Consider the following 23,175-nt stretch of genomic DNA (forward strand, 5'->3'; position numbering starts at 1 on the left):
GGATGCTGAGGTCAAGTTATTAGAAAGGTATTTGGCAAGGTGTCAGAAGGAGTGGGAAGAATTTGAGTTGAAGAGCTGAGAGCATTTAGTATGGACGAAATTATTTTTAGGAAAGCGAAGAACAGACTTAGCATGATTCCAGGCAGAAACATAAACAAGATATGATTCATGGATGGGTTGGCTCTGATACCTTTCATAGGCCCTTTCCTTGTTGCAGACAGCATTAGAACAAGCGTGATTAAACCAAGGCTTTCTTGCATTACTCAAAGGATATGAGAAGGGGAATGTATGCTTCCATGCGAGAGAATAACCTTCGTAATGCGCAATGCACACTCAGATGGCTCCCGGCCATGGAAGCAATAATCATTCCATGGACAATCAATGAGAACTGCCTGAGGGCCTCCCAATCTGCAGCTCCAAAGTGCCACAGTCGACGTTTCTTTGGAGGGTCCACAGGCCATACCGGAGTGATAGGAGAGGTTGAGGTAATAATGTTGTGGTTGGAGGAGCACAACAGAGAGAAAAGATTAACAGTGTAAGCAGGGTTAATTGTAAGGAAGAGGTTAAGTACGGTTTATTGGTGCTCTCTCCAAGGCGGTCAGGGATACGGGTAGGGTGCTGTTCAAGCTGCTCTAGGTCATTAAGGATAGAAAAGATGTAGGCTTGTTCACTAGGTGGATCAGTGAAAGGAGAGGAGAGCCAAAGGTGGTGGTTAACATTGAAATCTCCTTGAATGGAGGTTTCAGAGAAAGGAGATATGGATAAAATATGTTCCATCATAGTCAATAGAACATATTCTAGTAGAAGAATTTTTTAGAGTCAGTAGAAATAGGGGAAAGTAAACAGTGCAGATATATTTAGTCAGAGAATGACACGAGAGCTACAGCCAGAGAGTAGAGAATTCAGAAGAATCAAGTTCAGGAACACGAGAGCAAGATAAATCGTTGCATACATATACACAACAGCCACCTTTGCCTTTGAAATGACAGAAAAGGTTTTGCTGTCAGTTGCCTCAAACAGCTGAGTCTCAGACAGTAAGAGAAGGTGAGGTTTAGAGGAGGAGAGGTGATGTTCAACAGAGAGTTAGAGGAAAGGCCGCGAATGTTGCAGAAATGAAGAAGTGAGTTAGACAGTTGTTCCGGGCATCTCTCAGAGTCGTCACCGGCAAAGGGGTGGATGGTTGGGGAATTTATGGTCCCCCCCCCCAGGGACTCCAAGGCCAAATTTAATTATATGAGCAAGAATGGCCTCATTCATGATTTGTTTTTCATGTACGGAAGAGAGTTTGAAAAGATGGGTGTCTGAAACATCGTAATGTCATGCAGGAATGACCCTCAAATTCTCTCCCATTGATATGTGTGGAAAAGAGTCTTATCGTAGTATTTCAATCCAGGTTCATGTATAATAGTTTTGCAGTCAAGTGAGTTTGAAAATCCATGATTACGGGACATTATTAGATGTGTGACGTTGATATGAAGATCCAGGGTCACTGATACGCATTTTTGGCAGAAAATTAAATATATCTTTGGTCAAACTGCCACCAAAATGTATACAGACTTGGTTCAGGATCAGACAAAACTTGAAAGGCCAAGAATTCTCATTTTATTGTTTTTCTGTATGAAATTAACAATTGGAAAATCGGATGTCCGAAATATCGTAATATCATGCATGAATGACCTTCAGCTTTATTTCCATACAAATGTTTGGAAAAGAGTCTTACCACGGGATTCCCTTCCATGATCATGTATCTATAAGAGTTTTGGTATAAACTGAGGTTGAACAGTCATGATTTTTAGCCATTAAGGGAACACGAGAGCAAGATAAGTTATTGCGTACATATATACAACAGCCACCTTTGGCTTTGAAATGAGTATACAAAAAGTAGGAAGATACAGAAAAGGGTTTATTGTCAGTTGCCTCAGACAGCTGAGTCTCAGTTAAAAAGAGAAGTTGAGGTTTAGAGGAGGAGAGGTGGTGTTCAACAAAAAGAAAGTTAGAGGAAAGGCAGCAAATGTTGCAGAAATTAAGAGGTGAGTCAGACAGTGGTTCCAGGCAAGTCGACGATTCGTCACCGGGAGAGGGGCGGATGTTGGGAACATTTAAGGTACCCCCCTGGGGACTCCGAGGCATGGTTTATGACCGTCATTTTCATTTTTTAATTTTGAAAAGGAATTGTATTGTGTACTGTGCATGTAGACTGGTGTTGACAGTTAGAGAAACTTGTACTGGAAAGCATGCTGGCCTACTCAGTGTTCCTGAGACAATGAAAAATTTCAGCAAAAGGGGATGGTCAGGAACTAGTCCCAAGGGCTGATGATACAGGAGCTCCAGCTCTCCCTGTCATCAGCTTTCCATCCACCTTGAGAGAACTGACCTGCTCGACTGGTGGTACAAAATATACCTCTTTGTGTGTGTTAGTATATATATATATATATATATATATATAGCTTTTGTGGTACAGTGGTAAAGTGTGCGTTTTCATACACTGAAGAACGAGGGTTCGCACCACGCTAGGGTAATAAACTTTGGAAGTGTTCATCCTACCACATACTGCTTTGGCAGACATAAGGGGTGCTGTGGCTGAACCAGTGTCGCGTACTATAAAGTATGCTTGCACCCACTCAGCTTGCATGGCCTGATTGCACTTGGTTCGCAGACTACACACACATCCAAAGGCACTCCGACACTACAATCACACTTACAAGCACTTTTCACCCTACATACAGTCTCTACCAATGATACATAGGCTGTATCGTCCCCACTTCGGTTGGGATAGGCAGGTCCTGCAGTGGACACTCAAACGGCTGATGATGATGATGATGACACACACACGCACACACACACACACACACACACACACACACACACACACATATATATATATATATATATATATATATATATATATATATATATATATATATCAGCAGCAGCAGCCAAAGACCTCCCTCAACCTTCTCCACGAATTCCTTGACTGAGGCAATCTTTGCCACGTTTTCCCTGCAATTTTCTTTATCTCATCTCTCCACCTCCTGTCTGGCCTTTTTCTGCTATGCTTACAATCTCTTCGTGTCCTGTCAGTCAGCCTCTTGCTCCATCGGTTATCCCATATTCTTGCTATAGGACCTACCCACCTCCTTTTCTCATCTTTTATAACTTCTGTAATGTCTTTCACTTAATCTGCTCTCTCACCCAAGTTGATCTCTTCCTGTCTCTTAAAGGTATTCCCAACACTGACCTTTCCATTGCTGTCTGAGAACGGATTAATTAATTTTCCATCGTTTTCGTCAGTTTCCAGGTCTCACAACCATACCCCATAGATGGAATTTTACATTCGTTAGATAGTTTTCGTTTCATACAATCTGGCAAGCTACTTTTCATAATGCCTCTATGTTTACCGAAAGCTTTCCATCCAATTGTAATGCGTCTTTTTATTTCGCTATCATGATCTTTCGTTAATTTTAGTTTATGTCCCAAGTAATTGTACTCGTCGACTTCTTCAAGAATTTCTCCGCTTATTATGATGACGCTGTTTGGTGTTTGTGGATTAAACATTAATTTTACTCCAGTTCATCTTTAGCCCTACTCTGAGACTTTCTCTGTTCAGGTCATTTAACATTTCTTGCAATCTCTCTGCTGTTTCTGAGATTAGGACAATGTGATCGGCAAATCTTAAATGATTTAGCTTTTCGCAGTCTATGTTCTCTCCTTTGTTTTCCCAGACAAGTTTTCTGAAAATACTTCCTAGGCATACAGTAAATAATTTTGGTGAAATTGTATCTACCTGACGCACGCCCTTCTCAATCTTAATTTTTTTCGAGTCCTTATGAGATTTAACTGTACCAGTTCGTCTCTACAGTATATAATATATAAAGTAGGAACTGCTACAGTTAAATTACATGAGGACTAGGAAAAAATTAAAACTGAGAAGGGCGTGCGTCAGGGAGACACAGTTTCACCAAAATTATGGTTTCTAGCAGTTTTACAATGTTCTCATTCACTCCTTGTTCTAGCATTGAAATTATAAGTGCTATGTGCTCCACTGGGTCGAAAGCCTTTTCGCAATCAACAAAACCTAAGTAAAGTGGATAATTATATTCTTCAATTTTCTCAGTTAGCTTATTCATTGCATGTAGACGATCAGTAGTCGAAAACCCGCTTCGGAATCCTGCCTGTTCACGAGGTTGGTTTTCCTTTAAATTTGTTGTCATTCTGTTCGTAAGGACTTTACTGAAGAGTTTGTAAATGACTGATAATGAGCTAATGGATCGATAGTCACGAAGATCTTTTGAGTCACCTCCTTTGTAAAGTAAAATAACTATTGCATTACACCATGTTTTGGGATTTTTCTTCTTTTTGATGCACTGAGTAAATAAGTGAGCAAGCCTATTTTGTACTTCTACTCTTGCAACCAGCAGTAAACCTGCTACTATTTCAACTTCCCCCGGAGCCTTCCTTCTTTTCATATTTTTAAGACAAACATTTACTTCGTCTGGCGTTACCTTAGGTATTTCACTTGTGTCAACTGAAAAGTTAGCCATCAGTACTAAGGTCTTTGATGCATACAGTTCTTTGTAAAATCCATCTGTCTTCACCACCTTATCTCTGCATTCAATGACTTCACCGTTATTGTCTTTCAGTGATGTAATTTGTTACTTTCCTAGTGCCATTTTACTTCGGACCTGTTTCAGACTTTTTCCTATACTGATGGTTTCTTTGATCTGATCCTTGTTTCTCTTTCTTTTTCTTCTCTTAGTCTTTTGTTGATAAGCTTATTTAATTCCGCTTGATCTGTTTCATCTTTCTTTGTTTTTACTTTCATTTCCTTTCTTTTTTTTCATAAGCTCGAGTGTCTTTTCTGAATAATTCTTGGCTTTAGCTGTATTAGGTTTTCCTACTACATCCGCTGATTCTCTTAGCTTGTTTGTTGGTCTGTCGTTCAGCTTATCAAAGTCACAGTCAGCATTACTTAGAGCCTGAAATCTGTTCCTTATTTCCAACTGAAAGGCTGCTTTGTTTTCGTTTACTTTTATTGGGCATATCTTTTTGTTTTTAATCATCTTTCTGAAATTGAATCTGGCTGTGCTACCCTCCATTCTATAGTCACTTCCTATATTTACTTTGTTGATACCTGTGACATTTGTAATAGTGTAATTCTTATCTACTATAATGAAGTCGATTTCATTCTTTGTTTCTTCATTTGGGCTTCTCCAGGTCCACTTCCTTCCTACTTTTTTATGAAAGAAAATATACATTTTTCTCATGTTATCTATCTATCTATATACCTAGGCTGCTTTCCCCAAGGAAAGGGAGGTAGCCGAGACAGGACGACACACTCCCCATTTACTCATCCATTCAATCATATTCATTCGCATCTTAGCCCCAAAGGGGAGAAGGGACAGATCCTCACCGCACCACACCGCACAAGGGTCAACTGCGCAGTGCAATCAGTGACATCTGCAGCAGGGCCCGACAGCAGAGCTGGTTTACCCCTGCCACATCATAATAGACACATCCCCTTACCCTCACCTGACCTGACTAGCTGATCAGACCAAATGCGGGAGAATATTCCCTCAGGGCTGTGTCATCATTTATTCATTCACAATATCTCTCCATTTATTTCTGCCACGCACAGCCACTCTTCCTTGCTCAACAGACATCCCTCTCGCATCCAGCGCTCTCTTCACACTGTCCATCCATTCTATTCATGGTCTTCCTCTCAGCCTTACACCTCTCACATCAGATCCGGTTATCTTTTTCACCAATCGTTCATTATCCATTCTCTCCATACGCCTAAACCATTGCAACACCCTCTGCTCAACTCTACCAGCCATCTCCCGAACAACTCCAGTTCTCCTTCGCATTTCATCGTTTTGCACTCGATCCATACGCGTCACTCCACACATACTCCTCAGACACCTCATCTCCATTACATTCAAACTTTTCCTCTCTGCTACACCCATATTCCATGTTTCAACCCCATATAACGCAGTCGGTACCACAACACCATCATACAGCCTTCTCTTTATATCCATTCTAAGCGAATGACATCTAAACACTTTTTTCATTCTTCCCAGCACCTTTCCTACTTCATTCATTCTAAACTTCACTTCTGCATCTATTGTTCCATCCACAGCAACATGTTACCCTAAATATTTAAAACGCTCTACCTCTTCAAGCAACTCGCCATTCAAAACTATGTTCATCCCCCTCCCATCTACCAACCTCGTATACTTCATCACTTTACTCTTATTCTCATTTACTTTCAATTTCCTCCTTTCACACACCCTTCCAAACTCCTCTACCAACTGTCTCAGTCTCTCCTATGCATCAGCCACCAGTGCAGTATCATCTGCAAACAGCAGCTGCTTCAGATTCCACTCTCGACCATCAACATTCACCAGCCTCAGACCTCCACCTAAAACTCTTGCATTCACCTCTCTTACAACACCATCCATATAAATATTAAACAACCAAGGCGACATCACACATCCCTGTTGCAGCCCCACTCTCACGGGAAACCAATCACTCACAGCATTTCCCACTCTTACAGAAGCTCTACTATTTATATAAAAACTTTTCACCCCTTTTAGTAACCTACCATCAAGTCCATACAATCTTAAAACAGTCCACAAAGCTTCCCTATCAATTCTATCATACGCTTTCTCTAAATCCATGAATGCCCAAAACACATCCTTGCCTTTCGCTAAATACTTTTCACATACTTGCCTCACCGCAAACACCTGATCCACGCATCCCCTCCCTCTCCTAAAGCCACACTGCTCATCACCAATCACTCCCTCTGTACCCTCTCTAACTCTCATAATCAACACTCTACCATAAACCTTACCTACAACACTCAACAGACTTATACCCCTAAAGTTAGTACATGCATACATATCACCCTTGCCTTTATACAACGTGACCACACAAGCACTTGCCCAGTCAATTGGCACCATACCTTTCACAAAGCACACATTCAACAATCTTACTAACCAGTCAACAATAGTCACTCCACCACCCTTCAGGCATTCCACAGCACACCCATCCATACCTGCAGCTTTCCCTGTTTTCATCTCCTTTACTGCCTTCTCCACTTCCTCCTTCATGACCTATGAATCATTCAACTCTCCCAACACATTTATTCCTTGCACCCTTCCATCCGCCACAGTCTCAGCCACCCTTTCCTCCTCTACATTTAACAATCTTTCAAAATACTCTGCCCATCTCTTCCTTACTGCATCCATCTCAATTAACATCCTTCCATCCTCTGCTTTTACTCGCTCTTCCCTCTGAGACTCTCCCTTTCGCACCCTTTTTCACCTCCTTCCAGAACATTTTCTTAATCTGTTGAGAATTCTCAGTCAGCCACCTACCCCACCTCTCATCTGCTGCCACTTTAGCATCATGCACAGGCCTTCTCGCCCTATTCCTCTTTTCCTTACACCTCTCATATGACACCTCATCCTTCCTCTGCAGCCACACTTCACATGCACGTCTCCTCTCAGCCACAGCCATACTTACTTCCTCGCACCACCATTCACTTCCCTTTCTTACACCACCACCCACACGTCTCTCACCACACACCTCTTCTGCATGCCCCACCACAGCACTCTTAAACAACTGCCATTTCTCCTCCACATTGCCATTTTCCTGATCTTTCACTGCATTCCACTCACAATTTCTCCTGATACCCTATCTTTTTCTCTTTTTTATCCAACTCACTCCCATGTTATACATTTCAGTAAAGTTTACCACCATTTCTCCACCTTCATTCCTTCCTCCCACTCCAAATTTTCCCATACATGCTTCTACCTTTTTTTTTTTTTTTTTTCCCACCTTTTGCACTAAATCTTCCATGAATGTAGTATATGTGGTCTTTTTTTCTTCCATAATCTGGGAGATGTCGTCATAGAATGTTGATATTTCTTATATGAGCTTTGAGAAGTTGGTGCATATAACCTACTTGTATTTCTTTCAGGGTATATTTTTTGCATAGTCTAGTTACATCCAATGCATCTCTGTCAGATACATTGCTGAATTTAACAACATTGTCTGAAAGATTTCTGTTGATCAGAAATCCTACACCACCAACTCTTTCGTTTTGCCTTTCTCTGTAGTAAAAGAGGTGGTTGTTGTCTTTGAAATGAATTCCTTTTTCTTTTCTCTGGGTCTCACTCAAACCTACGATATCTCAACTAATGTTTTCCAGTTCACTCATTAAGTTATCAAGTTTTGTAATCTTCTGCGAGGCTTCTTACATTGTATGCATAGATCTTCATGGATTTCAGTTTGTTTAGTATCCCAGTCTCTAACTTGCCAACACAGTGCCTACTCATTTTTGGTGGCACAATGCCTTTAAGCACAGGAGGCAGCAGTGCTGGGCAGGTGCGCAAACACTTGTGCAAAGCGCAATTGCGCACTCTTGCACTCCTGTGATATCGTTTGCGCATTGCACACCGCACGAGACCATGCGCAATTTTGCGCTTGCGCACATGAAAAGGCATGTGCGCAAGCGCAAACTTAGTTGCCTTGTGGGGGGAGGCAGGAGGGAAGGGGGTAGTAGCATTTCTATATGCTTCAACAGAGATAATGTATTTTAAATATTTCTAAAATTATTATTATTAGTAAATAATAATAACTATACATTACTTATTAAGATTAGCATATGTAATTCCTTACAAAAACCATTAAAACATATTATTTAAATCAAATATCCACAGCCTAATAATTTATTAGGCTGTGGATATTTGATTTAAATACTTTGTTTTCATGATTTATTTTTTGTAATGAATTACATATGCTATTGTATATCTATATTGAATTATTAAATAAATTGTCTTGACAAGACAAGAGAGAGAGAGAGAGAGATAAAGAGCATTATTCTGAGAGAGAGAGAGAGAGAGAGAGAGAGAGAGAGAGAGAGAATAAATACGGGAATGGCAAAGGAGCGTCCCTTTGAGTGAGGAGATAAGGCACAAACTTCGTCCCTCTTCTCTCTCTTATGCTCCATTCCTTCCCTCCTCTCTCTCTTATTCTCCATTCCCTCCCTCCTCTGCCGGAGAGAGAGAGGGAGAGAGAGAGTTATTGATACAGTAATCACGTGATCTTTGCCAATCCCTTGGTAAATATAGGCTGTTTTTCCCAGACAATAATCTACTGTACCTCAGTCAACGCGGGTGGTGGGCAGGTTGCTAATTTAGTAATTTATTTAATTATACCAAAATATCTTTTACAGTAATTCCCACAATTATATGCAAATGATTTGCACTAGCACTTTGCGAAATTGCACAAGCTAAATATTAGATTGCGCACTTGCGCAAATTACAAATAATAGAAAATAATAATAATAAATAAAAGTAACTAAGTAGGCATGCAGTTTTATTTAAATATCTCAGTATTTTTCAGTAATTCCCAAAAATATATGCAAATGGTTTGCACTTGCGCTTTGCGACATTGTGCAAGCTAAATATTTGTAAGATTGCGCATTTGCGCTTGCGCAAGGTAGTGAACTGTGGATTGCACTTTCCGCTTGCGCAAGGTCCTTCTTCGTTTGCGCTGCCCACCACTGGGAGACAGTGCAGTTGGACCTTTACTAGATGATGATCCAACAGGAATGCCCACAAAATTATTTGCAATAGAACTCATGTTTGGCTGGAAGGATAGTGCCAAAGAATCTCACCTTCCTGCCACATAGTTTCTGGTGAAATGTAATTTTTGTGCCACCTTATTCATTACATTCGGTGGAGCCCTACATATCTATAAGCGGTCCCATGGTCCGTGCCGTTTAAGACGGTATCTCGTATGTCTACAAGGCCTTCCCCTATCTACCACCTGGATACACGCCAGTAGCAGTGGGATCCTGCCCCTATATATACAAAGTGTAACGCGACGTATGGCAATAACTTACACCAATGATCTATTACGTAATTTTGAGTATATTTTTTTCTATAAACTGCGGCTCCAGTTCAGTACCCAGCATTCGGCTATTTAAGTGTTGAGTTTTGTGTCTTGGATGGCCCGGCCTGCACTATAGGTGCAGGAAATCTACGAACGAACGAACGAACGTGTCTTGGATGTGTCGTTGGGTGTGAGCTTCGCAGGGAGACGGGAAACGAGTATTATTAGCGTATACTGTACTGTAAAAAAATCTCCCATATCCTGTCAGTACAACCGAGTTTTAAGAAGAAACTTTACGTAATTTATTGATTCTTTAACATCAAGTCATGCATTCCTGCAGTTCTTTTGCACAAATCGATTGTAATTCAGGATTAAATTCAAATCTCAAGGATTGCAAGGGAGAACGGAGGGAGGAGAGGTGGTGTGGTGTTCACAGTTATGTAATGTTTGGTTTCTAGGATAGTACCACTAGCCTTACCGTAAAACCCAGAGCTCATTCAATGAAGAAACATTACTATAATGCGTGATTAGCGTCATTTTAAGTCAGGAGTAATATTATTATTTATTACAATTTTTCTGCTGCAAGTAAATGTGGCATCATTCCTTTCATCTGCTGGTGACGTGAGAAATGTGATGCAGGGGTGTCAATTTAATGACTTTGCAGCTAGGTCTATTTTTTGGTTCTGTCTAGCGGCACTATTTAACATCTGACAACATGATACCTAGCTTCATTCTGGATATTTTGGCCATTTTAAGTGATATTTTAGAGATTTAATCGTATTTTCTAGCACAATTTTGCAGTGTTTACTATCTAGCGACATTCTAGCAAGTTTTGAAGACTAAACTAGCGAGATTGGTGATACGGACTTGGCAACCCTGCGTCCACGGAAGTGTGCCACACGTACGATAATTATCGTATATGTACGATAATATTGCCTCTGGTACGTGTACGTACCATTTTCTATTATCGTACGGTTTGTACGATAATTTTGGGTTGAAAGCTAGCATGGCAGTAAATTTTGTGGCATACATAGCTAATCAAGCACAGTTGTTCCACAGCTTGACAGATGAGTGATCTTAAGGGCTAATGTAATGGTAAACACTGAAAATACATCTTTTATGGTCTTGCTGAGTTATCATCTGTAAGAGGAAAAACATTTCTAAGAGTTATCTATTAAAGTTCTATGGACCACATTCTCCTGCTAATCAGACTGATTTTCTAGAGTGGCACATAGGGTATTTCTTGTAACATTATTTCTGTAATGAAGGATATGAATACAATATTATAATTGTGATTTTCATGGTATGACCTAATTCTGATACAAACTAAAGCGATAAATATACACCAAAGTAAACATCAGTATCTTACAGAATTACGGTATTGATGAAGATAATTGGCAGTGGCTAAATTTCAGTAAATACACCAAGGTATCAGCGATGATTTTAAAATACTTCAGATTATGAAACACTATAAATAATGAATTTAATAATGTACGATAATTCCAACGAAAAAACGATAATTTTGAAGAGCCGGTACGATAATTCCCATCTAAAAGTGTGGCAACACTGGTCCACGGTGTCATTTGAGCGGGAAAATTTGCAGGCGAGGCACACTTAAAATACTGTGCTCCAGGTTCAATTGTTCAACTTTACTTGTTCATCAGACAGCATGCCACGTACATACAACAATGAAGAATATGCAGATATCATTTATTTTTACCGATTCTTCGATGGTAATGCCACTGCTGCAGCTGGGGAATAAAGGAGGAGATACCCAAACAGATGTTCAGGTGCTCGAGTTTTCTGCAGTGTCTACTACCATCTTCGCGACACAGGTAGTGTCCCTGGAATTAATCTGAGGGCAGAACGCAGACACACAAGATAAAGACAGATAATGCATACCGTGTTAAAGAGCCCTGACATAAGTACAAGAAGACTTTCCTCACGTCTCCGTGTTTCTCACACAACAGACTGGAGGACATTCAAAAGGCAAGGTCTGAAACCATATCATTTACAGGATGTTCAGTATCTTAACCCTGAAGATTTTGATAGACGCCTTGTATACTCTACGTGGCTAGAAAATAATTCCCAGATCGTGAAGTGCATCTTGTATACAGACGAAGCCGTATTTACCCGTGCTGGCCTGCGTAATACACATAATGAACACTGGTGGTCAGAAGAAAATCCTCAAAAAACAGCAGAAGCCAACTTACAACATCGATTTTCTCTTAATGGTTGGTGTGGCATCATAGATGAACATCTGATTGGACCCTACATCTTTGAGGATAGACTAACTGGGGGTGCCTATGTAAGTTTTCTGATGAATGATCTTCCTGTACTCTTAGAAGATGTTCCTCTGGCTAAACGACGACGAATGATCTTCCAACATGACGGTGCACCTCCACATTACAGCAGACAGGTTAGGTAGCACCTGGATCAAGCATTTCCCAATAACTGGATCGGTCGAGGAGGACCCTACCCATGGCCTGCTAGATCACCTGACCAGACACCATTTGATTTTTACCTCTGAAGTCACATGAAGACACTTGTGTACAAAAGGAAAAGCAACACCAAACAAGAACGTCTTGCAAGAGTAATGGAAGCAGCACAAGTGATCAAGAACAACCCAGCAGTTATGAGAAAGACGACCCAATCAGTGATGGAGCGTGCAAGATTATGGGTTCAAAGTGGTGGTGGGCACTCCGAACATCTGATGTAGGACTCATCAAGAAAGACCACTCAAACCAGAGAAGAACGAGAGCCAATGGGCGCCGGGAGAAAGGCTACATCTAAGAATTCATCAAGTTTATACAATGAACAATGTATGAATACTGTAAATAATCAGCTAAACCGCTGTAAACCCTACCACTGAGAGAGACAGAGACAGAGTACTTATTCCAAATTTACTGTACACTGGTTACTTTACCACTGTAAATAATCAACAGTTCAAGCAAAACATTAAAAAATAAGATAAAAACAAAACTTTCACTACCTAATATTGGTACGCCTTTCGTAGGTTGTGTAGCTGAGTTGTTTTATCTAATGAATCACTAAGTAATAGAAAAAGTGAATAATGGAACAAGATAAACATAGATTCGGTAAAAAAATAAAATAAATAAATAAAATAAAATGACCAATTCCATTTTTTGAAAAAAATACACTAATAATGTTTCCTCACTAATTAAGTGTGGCTGTTCCCTCGTCACCATCAGATGAAGGGAATGGTGCCACATTTACCTGCAGCACAAAAAAAATTAATAAATAATAATATTACTCCTGATTTAAAATGACGCTAATCTCGCATTACAGTAATGTTTCTTCATTGAATGAGCTCTGGGTGTTACGATAATGCTGGTAGTACTATCCTAGAAACCAAACATTACATAACTGGCAACACCACACCAGCCCCTCCTCCCTCCGTACTCCCTTGTAATCCTTGAGATTTGAATTTAATCCTTAATTACAGTCGATTTGTGCAAAAGAACTGCAGGAATGCATGACTTGATGTTAAAGAATCAATAAACTACTTAAAGTTTCTTCTTAAAACTCGGTTGTACTGATAGGATATGGGATTTTTATGTACAGTACAATATACGCTAATAATACTCGTCTCCCATCACCCTGCGAAGCTCACACCCGACGACACATCCAGGACACAAAACTCAACACTTAAATAGCCGAATGCTGGGTACTGAACTGGAGCAGCAGTGAGTATATGTTTATAGAAAAAACTATACTCAAAATCACATAATACATCATTGGTGTAAGTTATTGTCATACGTCTCATTACACCCTGTATATATATATGTGTAAGTTATTGTCATACGTCTCATTACACCCTGTATATATATATATATATATATATATATATATATATATATATATATCCAGACTCTCTCATCCCGTAAAGGGTGGCCAGAAGCAAATCGCCTCCATGTTCCCCTGTCCTCTTCATTATGCTGCCCTCCTTTCAGCTTAAACCCCCCTCTCTCATATAACTCTCCATTCCATCCCTTCATTTCATCCTCGGTCTCCTCCTCCCTCTCCCCCTCCACCTCACTCACAACATTCTCCTCGTTAGTCTCTCACTCACCACCCTCTCCACATGATCAAAATATCTCAGTGTACTCGTATATCTCCTAACGCTTCTTATCACATCCACACCACAACTCTCCTTCACTTCCTCATTTGTTAGTGTGTCTCTCCATGTAACTCCACATGCTCTTCTCAGATAACTCATTTCCACCACTCTTAATTTTGGCTTGCATCCTTCCAACAAGGCCAGAGTTTCATATTAATACGTTAGAGTTGTTATCACAATAATATCATGCAGCGACGTTTTTACTTCCATTCCCGTTTTCCTCTTTCTTGTCACTACTTTCAGAGAGCAACCTTTCTTCCTTGTTGTACCCTTTCAAGCACTGTATCCTCTGAACATCCATCCTTACTCATCACACAACCTGAGTACTTAAAGGGACTTTCATTTTCCATTTTCTCACCATACAGCTTCACTGTGCATTCAGTGGCTTCATTTCTCTCGAAGACAATAACTTTTCACTTCCCTACATTCACTTTTAGAATCCGTTTCTTACACACTCTCCAAAACTCGTTCATCAGTCCTAGTAGTTCCCCTTCGTCTTCATTTAACAATACAGTGTCTTCTGCATCCAACAGATCAGGAAGTTTCCAAAAGCTGCCTTCTCTCATTAGGGTTGTTCCAACATCCGCAGCCGTACCTTGTATCTCTTGTATAACTCCACCCATATACAGACTGAATAACCATGGAGACTTGACATATCCCTTTGTCAGTCCAACATCCACACAGAAAAACTCTCAGCTCATGATCCCCGCACACATTGCAGAACTTGTGTCCTCATTCATACTTTTCACGGCATACAACAGCCTTCCATTTACTCCATATAGTCTAAATATTTTCCACACTCCTTGTCTATCCAGTCTATTCACCCTGCCATATGATTTCTCCAAATCCATGAAGGCTGCTTGCATGTTCCAATCCTCTGGGACTCTACCTTCCTCACAGGCCAATCTGCACATCTTCCATATCCATTCTACGACTATCTCTCCCCCAGAGCTTCCGCATTTAACCATACACTCCATCCGTTCCTGAAGCTTGCCCCATTTTGACTTTCTTCATTGCATCCACAACTTCCATCCTACTGATCTCTTCCTCCCATCTCACCTCCCTCCTTTCCACAACCATACGTCAGCCATTAATTGTCGCATTACTTTCGTTCTCTATGTTTAACAATTCCTTACAGTGTTCTCTTTATCTGCTCACTTTTTCTCCCCTCTACCTCTAGCAATCTGTCATTTTTGTCTTTCACTCCCGTACTTCTTTTTTTATCGCCCTGTCCAGTTCCCTTTTCTACCTTACAGAACATTTTCATACATTCCCTCCATTTTACACTCAAGTTTCTTCCAAACTCCTCATCCACATTTTTCTTACTCTCTTACTAGTCTTTTCATTTCTCTTTGCTTCATTACATATGACTGTTTATTCCATCTCTCAACTTTCTCCATGCTTCTACTTTCGACCCACTCACTATATGCTTTCTTCTGTGCCACAGCGTGTCTCACTTCTCCATTACACCACGCTGTTCCTTGCACCCCATTTCGTCTTTTATACACCCCACACACACCCTCACCTTCTCCACAAATTTCTACTGTGAATAGCCTGCACACACCTTGCACCTCCCCCACTGTTCCATATCACGTCTGTCCAATCGCTCCTTTACTTCTCTCATATATTCCGTTTTTTTTTTTTTCTTTTTTTTTTTAATCCTATCGCAACTTTTCTATCCCCTTTGTATGAAATGCTCCCTCCTGCCCTTCTCTCCTTCTATTGATCCATCCATCACATTTGTACCTTGATTTTCACCACCACCAAGTGATGGTCAGACAGCCCACTTCCCCAACCTATATATGCTCTTGCATCCAGCACATATCTTCTCATTCTTTCATCCACAGACACATAACCAATCATTGCCTTTCATTCATTCAGTTCATCATCCACCCTTCACATCACATGCCATGAATACTGTACCAGTGGATCATTTTGTGCCTAAAGAGGGTTTTGGCTGTCGCCTATCCCCTCCCCCACACAAATGCCCACTAGAGCTCTACCATTCCAATTCACTTCTGCTGGCACACCCCACTCACCAACTACTCCATCCACCTTCATATTCCCTACTTTTCCATTCATATCCCCAGTCAGAAACACTCTGTCACTCCTCTCAAACTTTCCTATGCATGCTTAAACATTTGCCCAGAACTCTTCTTTCACTCTGCTTGCACGGTCTTCTGTAGGCTCATATACGCACACAATCGCTCACTCTTGTATTCCTACTTTTAACCTTATTCACACAATCCTTGAACCAACTGCCCTCTTATATCCTCCTCCCGTCTCTTGCATACAAGAATATATACACCCACTTTTGCCCTATGTTTCTGACCTACGCCAGCACATATGTCCAATCCATATTCCCCCACTCTCACACTTTCAGCTGACCATTTGGTCTCAGTCAGTCCATATATGTCCACTTTTACATCCTCAAGCACCTGAACAGCCTCTCTCTTTCATCTCATTATTCCCACCCCTCACCGCCATCATCACTACCATCTCAACCACCGCCATTACAAAAACTAACAGCCATTTTCTGATGAATAAGATAGTCTGTCCTTAGCATCAGTGACAAGCGAGACATCGGACTGTAGATGTGCAAACACCCCCCCATCTCTCTCTCTCTCTCTCTCTCTCTCTCTCTCTCTCTCTCTCTCTCTCTCTCTCTCTCTCTCTCTGTACAAAGATATGAAACTCAGCAGGGAAAATCCGCCTCATATTCAGCGTAATATAAGATATGGAATATGATCGAGGAAAATTAACTAAATTGAAGGTATGTAAGAGTTGTAAACAAAAATCAATACCCCACCATTAACCACGAGTATATATCAACCATTCGAGGAAGCTTTCGAAGTGTTTAGCGACAACACTGAAGATAAGAATCCTACGATGGCAATCACTCAAAGGTGCAGAATGTGATATACTCGTGTGTGTGTGTGTGTGTGTGTGTGTGTGTGTGTGTGTGTGTGTGTGTATATTGTATATATATATATATATATATATATATATATATATAAATATATATATATATATATATATATATATAGTGTGTGTGTGTGTGTGTGTGTGTGTGTGTGTGTGTGTGTGTGGAGAGAGAGAGAGAGAGAGAGAGAGAGAGAGAGAGAGATGATTCATAAAATCTAAAATTTATGTAGCTAGTTCCTGTGCTATCATTAACACGTAATTTTCAGCATCAATGACAAACATGGATGCCTACAAAATCTGCAATGGATTTAAAAACTTATGTATTTTCCGGAAAATCCTAGACAGAATAAAATTCTAATGCTTCGAATTTTAGTACTGTAATTACTAGTAAGTGCCGTTCCTATGAAGAGCATTGATCAGACTTCCTAGGGTTGCTGTGGAATGTGGGATTGACTCAGCGAATATTCATTCCTAGTTAAGTTAATTACACTTCATTTTAAAATGATGCATCACCATCAAGCAATGTAACACTGTAGCATCACCATCAAGCAATGTAACATTGTGGCATTAACATCAAGCAATATAACATTGTGGCATTAACATCAAGCAATATAACATTGTGGCATTAACATCAAGCAATGTAACACTGTGGCATTAACATCAAGCAATATAACATTGTGGCATTAACATCAAGCAATATAACATTGTGGCATTAACATCAAGCAATGTAACACGGCCATACCACGTTGAGTACACCGCTTCCCATCCGATCAGCGAAGTTAAGCAACGCTGGGTCTGGTTAGTACTTGGATGGGTGACCGCCTGGGAACACCAGATGCTGTTGGCATCCCTACGTGTCAAGTGGGGTTGGTGAAGGATTAGTGCCCCTCCCTGTAAAACAATTAACCCTAAGCCCTTGGCCACCCCGTATGGGATGCATGGCGTCTGGCAATGAATGAATGATTGAATGAATGTAACACTGTGGTATCACCATCAAGCAATGTAACATTGTGGTGTCACCATCAAGCAATGTAACATTGTGGTATCACCATCAAGCAATGTAACATTGTGGTGTCACCATCAAGCAATGTAACATTGTGGTGTCACCATCAAGCAATGTAACATTGTGGTGTCACCATCAAGCAATGTAACACTGTGGTGTCACCATCAAGCAATGTAACATTGTAGTGTCACCACCAAGTAATGTAGCATTGTGGTGTCACCATCAAGCAATGTAACATTGTGGTGTCACCACCAAGTAATGTAACATTGTGGTGTCACCATCAAGCAATGTAACACTGTGGTGTCACCATCAAGCAATGTAACATTGTGGTGTCACCATCAAGCAATGTAACATTGTGGTGTCACCATCACAGCTGTAACAGTGCGCTATCACCCTCAAGCAGCACTGTGGCACTACCATTAAAGGTCGTAACACTGTTGCATCACGCTAAAGCCACGTAGCAGTGCGACATCAATTTCAGGCCATGTAACACTGGCATCATGACCCTCAGTTAAGCTTCTATAAGTCACAGTATGTAATCTGAATATATATCTCTGATATATAAGGTGGTGTGTGTGTGTGTGTGTGTGTGTGTGTGTGTGTGTGTGTGAGACTGCTGCAACTATCTCTTTTGTATGTACGGAATATACTGCATATATGCAGGCATGTCTATATCTGTGGAGTGTGCTGGATTGTGTAACACCAGACACCGAGATTCAGCTGATTGTTGCTGAGGTGATGGTAATTGAAGAGTGATAATTTTGCAGACATAGGCTGATGTTGAATTCCGTGCCATACCTGCATACTGTACATCCAAATAAGAGAGTAGCAGCATGTGGTCGCGCATCCACATGATGTTTAAGGCAGGATGTGACCCGAAGAAGGTTGGTTCCCCGCGGCGTTCTAAGTTTATTGTAAATAAGAGATTGGTTACTAGGCCTCGATAAATAGCCCATGAAGAAGAATTGGCCACTTAATAGGTAAATAAAATTTCGGCAGCAGTAGGAAGAGTATTAAAGATTTCTTTCAACGTCTGAGGATCTATAACTTGCGCAAACTTGAGTATGTTAATTTCATCTTAATATTCACGATTAGGAATCCATTTCTTCTTCAGTATACAATGCGTATTCCTCATGTAAAGTACAGTGTCTCCTGCTGCCATTACTGTAATTCAAAACAGGTTAAGCGAATAAAATTTCATTTTAAAAAATGAGTAGGAAGATCATAGAGGGAAGGCGGGAAGAAAGGGGAATTATAAGTGCTTTCAGTCAGGGAAATGCCCATCCTTCACAATCACATCCTTCATAATGGTGAGAATGGGAGTGATAGCAGTGGTAGCGGAGACAATGGCTGTGATGATAGTGATGACAGTGGTAGTGATGCTGGTGGTAATGATGATATATATATATATATATATATATATATATATATATATATATATATATATATATATATATATATATATATATATATATATATATATATATATATATATATATATATATATATATATATATATATATGTATATATATATATATACATATATATATATTTATATATATATATATATATATATATATATATATATATATATATATATATATATATATATATATATATATATATAGTGTCTTTATGTGTGTGTGTGTGTGTGTGTGTGTGTGTGTGTGTGTGTGTGTGCCAAAAATCTCTGATCATGCACTTCTCCTCACAAAATTCATCCAGCCAGCTCGATCTCCTGTCAGTTCCATAGCCTCATCGACTTCCAAACCTCTCTTCCTGACACATTCATCCACCATATCTCTCCACCTTCTCCTTGGCCTACCTCGCCTCCTCCCTCCTTCGAATTCGCTCAGATATACCTTCTTCGCCACTGTATTGTTATCCATTCTCTCCACATGACCATTCCATCTCAGTACACTCTCATCAATTCTTGTGTCCACCGACTTCCTCACTCCGCATCTTTGACGAATCACATTATTTCGTATCCTATCCACCCTCTGTACTCCACATACATTCCTCAGCAGTCCCATCTCCACTGCTCATACTCTTGACTATTCATTTTCATGCCACACCATAGTCTCACATCCATATGTTAAAGTTGGCACTAACACTCCTTCATGTAAGCTTCGTGCAGCTGGAACACTCATATATATATATATATATATATATATATATATATATATATATATATATATATATATATATATATATATATCAGTATCTCTATCTCTATCTAACTAATTATCATATATATATATATATATATATATATATATATATATATATATATATATATATATATATATATATATATATATATATATATATATCAGTATCTCTATCTCTATCTAACTAATTATCGATAGATAGATAGATTGGTGGATAGATAGAGAGATAGATATCACTGAGTGTTTGTGGGAGATACTCTGACTGATTAAGTGAAATACAACTGGTTCAGCAAATCCCAAGGTCATATGCCGATGCACAATAATTAAAATAACAACAAAGAGAGACTAAAATCAGAGTATAAAATAATAATAAGTAAAAATAAAAATACACTAAAAAGAATAAAAACTATAAAACACTAAAACAATAAGAAACACGAAACACCAAAACAGTAAAACACACTAAACACTAAATCTAAGAACATGGTTTAGCTGCCTAAGTAGAGGTCGCCCCCCCCCCCCATCCTATACATGAGGCATCGTCTCCAAGCACCGAAGAAAGACAGTACAAAACATCACCCGCCTGGTGCTCAGATAAGTGCCAACGGCGCTAGTCCCTAAACCTAGAGCACGCCACCAGGGACTGCCGAACAGTCAAGGGGACCAAAAAATCCTCACAGAAAGAAGGAGGAGCGCCCACGATTTAAAGTCACGAGAGAACCGGGTGTGGCCAGTTAAAATTCGATATAAAACCATCTTCCAGTAGCGTCAAAAGCTATGATACTGTAAATGAAGGAACTCATTTTCTTCCAAATAGCGTGTATTTTGTCGGCCCCCACCGTACCTCAGCCTTCTTGTCAATGATGTTTATCGATATAAGGGAAAAGTCAGATGCAGGCAGCTCATGCAGTGAAGAATGGGGGTTCATGGCAGGAGGAATGCGAGTCGATGCGCCATAGACAGAAGATCACCCTCATATGTGCTGGAACTTAACTAATCCCCCCACAGTGGCCTCGTCGGCCAAAAAGAAACAGGTTAATTAAAATTTTTAAAACCAACTGTTGGGACGAAATAAAACACTCCGGTACAGAGAAAGCATTCGTCACTAATGAAAAAAAAAAAAAAAAAAAAAAAACTGAGAGACAGAGAGAGCACAAATTATCTTGAGAACAATTAAAATCGCAGCCAGTTCTGCTGAAAAAACAGAACCAATATCCTACTCTCGGGATCCATGCAGGTGAACTGTCAGCGAAGGGGCAGAGAGGGCTGACGTAACAGATCGGATCCTGTAACCTATGGGTTTCAGGGAACTTGGGGGAGCGGCATAAACAGAAGAGCAGTAATCCTGGGGCATCTCAAAACGAACAGATCTTGAATTTGGCTCACTTTTGTATTGTTTTTGTTTTTTTCTTAGAAGGAATTGTTTGCGGGCTCCTAGCCTTAGGTTCCTTCTTACTTGCATTTAAAAAAAAAAAAAAAATGCTTCAGAAGCCACTGAGTCTGGTAGGTGGGAAAGACGATACTAATACCTCATCATCAACATAAGGCGACGTAAATCCGGAAAGTATCAACATCCACCGACAGATTCGAAATCGAGGATGGCCTGAATGCCCCAGTCGCCAGATATACACCAACATGATACACCGAATCTAACACCCTGAGACGGGCATCTGTAGCCGACGAGTAGACATCACACCCACATTAAGTGGAGAGAGAGAGAGAGAGAGAGAACATGGAAGAAATCATTTATTTTTGACGCTTATTCTCGTCAGTTGAGGATGTTCCCTGATACCTTTTGTCAAGTGATTTATTTAGCTTATATCACCTTACTGCCGTCTTCTGAGTTGTGCAAATCCTTCCAGTATCACTATACTATGCACAAAAAGCATACAAATTTATGTTAGCCACCCATACCCAAAAAATAAATCGCTTAGAAGGAAGTGTTAGGGAACTTCCTTAACTGCGTAGAAGACCGCCCTTTGTGTCAACTCATTAGGATATAATACTCGTATTTTCATAAAATCTGGACAACTCTCGTCAACACTGCATACTACGCTTTTTACCTTGAAAGTATACATGAGTATTATAGACAAATATTATTATTAGCTGTCGGTAAGTTATACAGTTTCAGTCATTATTCAAATGAAAAAATTGTTTAAATTATATCATCTTACATTTATTTATATAATCCCAAGGGTGTTATTATTTCCCACCATTAAGTAAACTAACCACGTTAATTCGCACCAATACAGCTTCATGTACTAAACTTTATTTTCTCAGATCTGGCAATGTTTCCCAAGGCGAGGAAGGGACCGTGATGGTCGTTAGTGTCAGCACCATTAAAATGACGACCAAATTGACGGAACTCATCCCGGGCCAGGATTCACAAACATACGACTAACTGCATCTCGTGAATAGGATTTAGGCTTCCAGTAACAAGAAGGGTGGGAAGTTAATAATTATCCTTCCCTTGCCTTTGAAAAATATATTTCTCACTTACAACAGGGAACTGCTAGTAAAAGTGTTTGTGAATCTGTTCTGTAGTGATTTTGACATGTATTACTCAACACCCCTCCTCTCATTCTAACAGCAAGTGCATGACATACCTAGTGGGAAGGAAGGAAGCACATGATAATATGACAAATTTATTACAATCCACTGTAATTTCAGATTTAAATAATGTTCATGTATCTAAATTATCAGAGATTGGATTCTTCAAAGACTCTGGTTACATGAATTTCTGTTGGCAGCCTATGTATTATTACGTCAGTTTTACCAGTACTTTACCAGTTAAAATGTTATATATTAGGCGTTCATCTGCCCATCAAAAATAATGTAGTTCCCAGAACACACACGCACACGCACACACACACACACACACACACACACACACACACACACACACACACACACACACACACGCACCTGTGCTAATTATCCATTTAATTTTTTGCTTCTTTTTTCCAGCACAAGAAAATGTTGTCTATTATTTTTATTTACATGCATAAATGAACTTACAATTGAGTCAGAATGGTCA

At 39.9% G+C, this 23,175-nt stretch overlaps 1 long non-coding RNA gene and 1 other non-coding gene across 3 annotated transcripts in view; both read left to right on the plus strand.

Moving 5' to 3' along the window:
• LOC145407148 (uncharacterized) overlaps positions 1-22,483 on the plus strand; it is a 66,448-nt gene extending 43,965 nt beyond the window's left edge. For both annotated transcript variants that reach the window (XR_013898673.1, XR_013898672.1), the window contains exon 3: positions 22,419-22,483. This is a non-coding gene — a long non-coding RNA (uncharacterized LOC145407148). The remainder of the gene's footprint in view (positions 1-22,418) is intronic.
• Positions 17,695-17,813, plus strand: LOC145407347 (5S ribosomal RNA). Its single transcript, XR_013898708.1, has one exon. It is a non-coding gene; the product is annotated as a 5S ribosomal RNA (ribosomal RNA).
• Positions 22,484-23,175: the final 692 nt, after the last annotated feature.

The sequence above is a fragment of the Coenobita brevimanus genome, chromosome 72 (genome assembly GCF_032717465.1).
Source record: "Coenobita brevimanus isolate Jiangsu-jjx chromosome 72, ASM3271746v2, whole genome shotgun sequence".
NCBI lineage: Eukaryota > Metazoa > Arthropoda > Malacostraca > Decapoda > Coenobitidae > Coenobita > Coenobita brevimanus.